The following is a 6,400-nucleotide window of genomic DNA, read 5'->3' as shown; positions in this document are numbered from 1 at the left end:
TGTCCTTTGTAGGGACATGGATGCAGCTGGAAACCATCATTCTCAGCAAACTATCGCAAGAACAGAAAACCAAACACCACATATTCTCACTCATAGGTGGGAATTGAACAATGAGATCACTTGGACATGGGAAGGGGAACATCACACACCGGGGCCTATTGTGGGGAGAGGGGAGAAGGGAGGGATGGCATTAGGAGTTATACCTGATGTAAATGACGAGTTGATGGGTGCTGACGAGTTGATGGGTGCAGCATACCAACAGGGCACATGTATACATATGTAACAAACCTGCACGTTCTGCAAATGTACCTTAGAACTTATAGTATAATATATATAAATAAATAAATGTATTTAAAAAGAAAAGAAAAGAAAAAGAACAAAACAGGTCAATTGCATGTACTTTACAATTATCAGACCCAAAAGGGGGAATCTTGTTCAAATAAGAATTAGGACCTGATGAGGAGTAAAGGTATTAAAAGAATAATCACTCTGAAAAAAAAAATAAATCTTGGTTCTTTAACCAACAAAACGACTGAAATAAATAAATCTGTTATGTGAGTTTCATGAATAAAATTAACTCTGGGCCTGGCGTGGTGGTTCATGCCTGTAATTATAGCACTTTGGGAGGCTGAGGCGGGCGGATCACCTGAGGTAAGAAGTTCGAGACCAGGCTGGCCATAGTAGATCTGTGCTCCAGGGAAGAAGCATGTTGATCAGGCCTAAGCAATCCATGTATACAGTGTATGTATGACCATCCCCTAGTCTCGCTCAGGGATGGGCACATGATCCAATTAGAGCCAATGGGTGTAATAAGATTTTCTCTGGCTTTTTTGGGAAAGAAATTTTCTTGTTTTCTCCCGAAAATGTAATATATGTATTGAATTCTCGAAATGGAGTCCAATGGTATGATCCTGGCTCACTGCAACCTCTCCTCCCAGGCTCAAACGATCCTCCTACCTCAGCTTCCCAAGTAACCGGGACTACAGGCATATGACACCATGCTGGCTAATTTTTGTGTTTTTTTGTAGAGATGGGTTTCGCCATGTTACCCAGACTGGTCTTGAACTCCTGGCCTCAAAGGATCTGCCTGCCTCAGCCTCCCAAAGTACTAGGATTACAGGTGTGAGCCACGGTGTCCAGCCTATGATTTTTCAATGAGCAATAATCATACCTCGGATAAATCTCATTGGTTACAATACTGCCACTATGCAAAGTTTCTGAAATTTGATGATGATGATAATAAAAAAAATAGTAAAATAGTTAACACTTATTGAGTGCCGATTATATGCCAGAGAGAGTTCTAAACACTCTACTTATTTACTCCTCACAATAACCATATTGGGTAGGTATAATTAATATTCCCTTTTAGAAATGGTGGAACTGGGCCTGGTGCAGTGGCTCACACCTGTAATCCCAGCACTTTGGGAGGCTGACGTGGGCAGATTACCTGAGGTCAGGAGTTCAAGACCAGCCTGGCCAATATGGTGAAAAAATTAGCCGGGCATGGTGACACACACCTGTAATCCCAGATACTCAGGAGGCTGAGGCAGGAGAATTGCTTGAGCCAAGGAGACGGAGGTTGCAGTGAGAGGAGATAGTCCCACTGCACTCCAGCCTGGCCAACAGAGTGAGACTCTGTCAAAAAAGAGAAAGAGAAAGAGAGAGAGAGAGAGAGAGTGGAACTGAGGCACAGAGAAGAATTTTGATTAATTTATCTAAGTTCTTATAGCCAGTTTGTGGTGAAGCCAGTTGTCAAACTCAGCTTTCACCCTGAGCCACTATATTCTTTTTTTTCTTTTCTTTTCTTTTCTTTTTTTTTTCTTTTTGAGACAGAGTCTTGCTCTATCACCCAGGCTGGAGTGCAGTGGTGCGATCTCAGCTCACTGCAATCTCTGCCTCCTAGGTTAAAGCAATTCTTCTACCCCAGCCTCCTGGGTAGCTGGGACTACAGGCGTGCATCACTGCGCCCAGCTAATTTTTGTAGTTTTAGTAGAGACGGGGGGTTTCACCATATTGGCCAGGCTGGTCTCGAAATCCTGACCTTGTGATCCGCCCGCCTTGGCCTCCCAAAGTGATGGGATTACAGGCATGAGCCACCATGCTTGGCCTATATTCTTTTTTTTTTTTTTTTTTTTGTGACGGAGTCTCACTCTGTTGCCTAGGCTGGAGTGCAGTGTCACGATCTCGGCTCACTGCAGCCTCCACCTCCCAGGTTCAAGCAATTCTCAGAGCCACTACATTCTATTTCCTCGAGAGAATATAAGGACTGGAATTGCTATTTCCTTTTGCTGTGAAGCCCCAGAACAAAGACAACTCAGTGGAAAACACATTCTGGAGATAAAACTAGATCATTGAAGACCTGGAACTAATTCTGTCTAAAGTCAGTCCTGACTCTGGAGTTTTTAGCGTGCGTGTGCCAAAACATTCCCATTTTTCTTAAGCTACGTTGGGTCTGGTTCTCTTTCGTTTGCAACCAAATAGTCCTCACACAGAACTGTTTATTTTTTGGCCTTTCCCACCAGGCTATGATCTTCACAAGCATATGTATGTTTGTCTTATTTATATCTATGTCCACAAACTTAGCATAATGTACATAATGACATTCAACAAATGTTTGCTATCAGTTCAATAATTCTGCAAACATTTTCTCCTATGTGTCAGAAATTGGGTTAGGTGTGGGAGATGTCAAGAAGAGTGAGTGACTGAAAGCTATTTGCCTGGAGTGTATGGAAGAATAGCTGCTGCAAAGGTTAGTGTGATCAAGAACTCTAGGAAAAGATGTACACACATGCTAGAGCTCTCTGGAGGTTACTGTCACTTTGGCGCTATGTGCCTGGCTGATAGGTATTTCTAGAGTCTTATACATGTCAGTTGTTTTCAGGATTGTCTAAGTTTCTAAGAATGTGTGGAAGTCACCTGCTTCCCAAACTGATGTACATACCAGTTATAGCTGGTCCTGCCATGTAAATTATGTATTTTCTGCTATGCTTCTCTGTGTCTCTTGACTCCCAAAAGTGTATACTGTAAAATGAATATGCCCTACCCATGTCTCAGACTTATGGTGAAGATCCTGTCTGGATATGAAAGTTCTGTGTATCCAGGTGATAACTGCTTTCTTTCACCTGACCACAAGTGCTAATATATTCTACTCTAGCTAGCATCCTCACAAAAAACATATCAGTTAGCCTTACTAGCAGTTCCATTCCACTTGTAGTGAACATCTGTTGTTCTTGTCTGTCCCAAATTTCTCCCTCTTCTTCTGGCAAAAAGTACCCACTTGCAATCCCAGGACTTTGGGAGGCGGAGGTAGGTAGATCACTTGAGCTCAGGAGTTTGAGACCAGCCTGATCAACATAGGGAAACCCTGTCTCCACAAAAATTACAAAAATTAACTGGGTGTGCTCGGTGCACCTATAGTCCCAGCTACTAGGGAGGCTGAGGTGGGAGGATCACTTGAGTCTGGGAGTTTGAGGCTATAGTGAGCCCTGTTTACACCACTGCACTCAAACCTGGATGACAAAGTGAGACCCTGTCTCAAAAAAACCCATTTTTTTTTTTTAAGTACTCTACAGTTCTTAGAGAAGTTTCCTCTCCATTGTTCTGTGGAGTTCTTGTGGGGTTATTACTCTGGGCCTCTTGTTACAGATGGGCACACCATCACAGCATGGGCAACCAAAATAGCTCACCCCTTGGTGAAGCAGCTGGGCCAGGGAAGGGCACATGACACAGAGCCTAAGCTGGACCACTCAGAGATGTTCATTTGGATTTTGTATACTGCTTTGTGAGAGTGAGAAGTTTTGCTTTGCCTTTGGGCTCATAAACTGGGATGATGTAAATCTAGACTGTCTATGGAAGTTCCTCCCATGCAGACCCCATCTCCCTCAACCAGCATCCCTCTGTTGCATAAAATAAACTACCAAGATGCAAGCTTTCCTCCGTATGATCTATGTGAAACCTGCTTAAATTGCTTATAGAAGCATGTCTATGGTTCATAAGCAATTTAAGTTCTGATCTCATCCTCACAAAGTTTCAAATGCCTTCAAATTCTACTTTTACAATATTCCAACATTTCTGTGTTGAGTAAATTTATGAAGAAGAAAAATAAAGGGCAAGTTTCATGATAACCATTTTCATGGTACCGTATGATAACCAGGCCAGACCTCTGTCCCTTCTTCAGGGGTTTCTGAGCAACGAGTGGGAGAGAGCAGTTTATGTAGGAGAGGTCCCCGCAGTGAGTAGGAGGGAGCTGGTTATGTAGGAGAGGTTGTTTAAAACCTGAACTTTGAGACACTCACTGTCTCTAGTGGGTATAATACAACGTATCATTAAAGGAAGCATTTGTTGTTTTTTTTGATATAGAGTCTCACGCTATTGCCCAAACTGGAGTGCAGTGGCACAATCTCGGCTCACCACAACCTTTGCCTCCTGGATTCAAGCAATTCTCATGCCTCAGCCTCCTGAGTAGCTGGGATTACAGGCATGCACCACCATGCTGGGCTAATGTTTGTATTTTTAGTAGAGAAGGGGTTTGCCATGTTGGCCAGGCTGATCTCGAACTCCTGGCCTCAAGTGATCTGCCCGCATTGGCTTCCCAAAGTGTTGGGATTATAGGCATGAGCCACTGCACCTGGCCAAAGGAAGCATTTGATTAAAACAGATATTAGAAATTTTCCTGGTTCATTTCCTGTGTATAAACAGTATTGATGGCAGCATTCAGTGTTGAGGTATATTAAACTACGTGGCAGCAGTGGGAAGCACCCAAGTCCCCAGTTCAACAGCTGTATCCCCTGCCCCAATATGGACACTCAACTTTATAACAAAACTCAATTTATAGAGAAAAATACCCAGGAATTGGGAGCTGGGTGTGGTGTGTGGAGAGACAGAAAAAAGGGAGACAGAGTCAAACACTTAACAAAACTTTTAAAGCTCCTGCGGCACTGATTTTTCAGTTACAGGGCCTAATATATTTTGTTTTTCCCACCCTTAAACTGATTTGGGCCGGGCACAGGGGCTCACACCTGTAATCCCAGCACTTTGGGAGGCCAAGGCAGGCGGATTACGAGATCAAGAGATCGAGTTCAGCTTGGCCAACATGGTGAAACCCCGTCTCTACTAAAAATACAAAAATTAGCAAGGCGTGGTGGCGCACGCCTGTAGTCCCAGCTACTTGGGAGGCTGAGGCAGGTTAATTGCTTGAACCCGAGAGGCGGAGGTTGCAGTGAGCCGAGATCTTGCCACTGCACTCCAGCCTGTTGCCAGAGCTGGTAAAAAAATAAATAAATAAATAAAATAAAAGTGGCAAAAAAAAATGGCTGATATGAATTGTCACCTTCAACCACAATACTTTTTTCTTTCTTTCTTTTTTGTTTTTTTAGACAGGGTCTTGCTCTGTCACTCAGGCTGAAGTACAGTGGTGATCATAGCTCACTGCAGCCTCGAACTCCTGAGCTCAAGGGATCCTCCAGCTTCAGCCTCCCAAGTAGCTGGGACTTACAGGCACACATCACTATGCCCAGATACTTTTTTTACGTTTATTTTTTGTAGAGACAGGGTCCAGCCATGTTGCCCAGGCTGGTCTCGAACTCTAGCTTCAAGTGATCCTCCTGACTTGGCTTGCCAAATTCGTGGGATTACATGCGTGAACCACTGCACCTGGCCCCAAAAGACTTCCTACTAGTGTATTACTCCTATTTGGTAAAGAGAAGTCCAAAGAGGAAGCCTAAAGAAAATCCCAAGCCAATAAAATATTAACTTATTTTATGTTTTGATTGCCAGCTGTTTATGTTTCATATGCTGTGTGGCAGAAATCTGGTAGGAATTCATGTAGATTTTTTTTTAATCCTGGCAGATGTTAGCCAAAGCAAAGGGCATAACAAAATCACCAACTGGTTCTTAAGATACATTCCAAAAACCTCTCAGTCCACAAACATGCTGCCCAACCCTTCCTATAGTCACAGATGTCCCAGGCAATCAACCGTGATGCACTGATCATGGGATGCCTGCCAGAGGATAGTGTCAGAGAAGTGGGATGAATATTTACTTCTTTACACATACACAGTAATAGCCAACACTTTAAAACATTTTCCATGGACCAGGCATGGTGCTAAATACCTTACATGTTATTTAATCTTACTTACTTAATCTTCACACAACCCTCTGAAGAAGGTAATATTAACCCCATTTTACAGATAAAGAAAAGAATCCTCAGCTTGGTTATGAAAATGACACAAAGTAAGGGCAGCCACCGACCTTCTACATGAAACTCCAAAGTCAATGTCTTTTTCTTTTCTTTTTTTTTTTTTTTTTGAGACAGAATCTCACTGTGTCGTACAGTGGCACAATCTCAACTCACTGCAACTTCCACCTCCCGGGTTCAAGCAATTCTCCTGCCTCAGCCTCC

This window comes from Colobus angolensis, unplaced genomic scaffold (assembly GCF_000951035.1).
Source record: "Colobus angolensis palliatus isolate OR3802 unplaced genomic scaffold, Cang.pa_1.0 Scaffold193, whole genome shotgun sequence".
Classification (NCBI taxonomy): Eukaryota; Metazoa; Chordata; class Mammalia; order Primates; family Cercopithecidae; genus Colobus; species Colobus angolensis.
The sequence above is the reverse complement of the archived record's forward strand: the minus strand, read 5'-3'. Positions refer to the sequence as shown.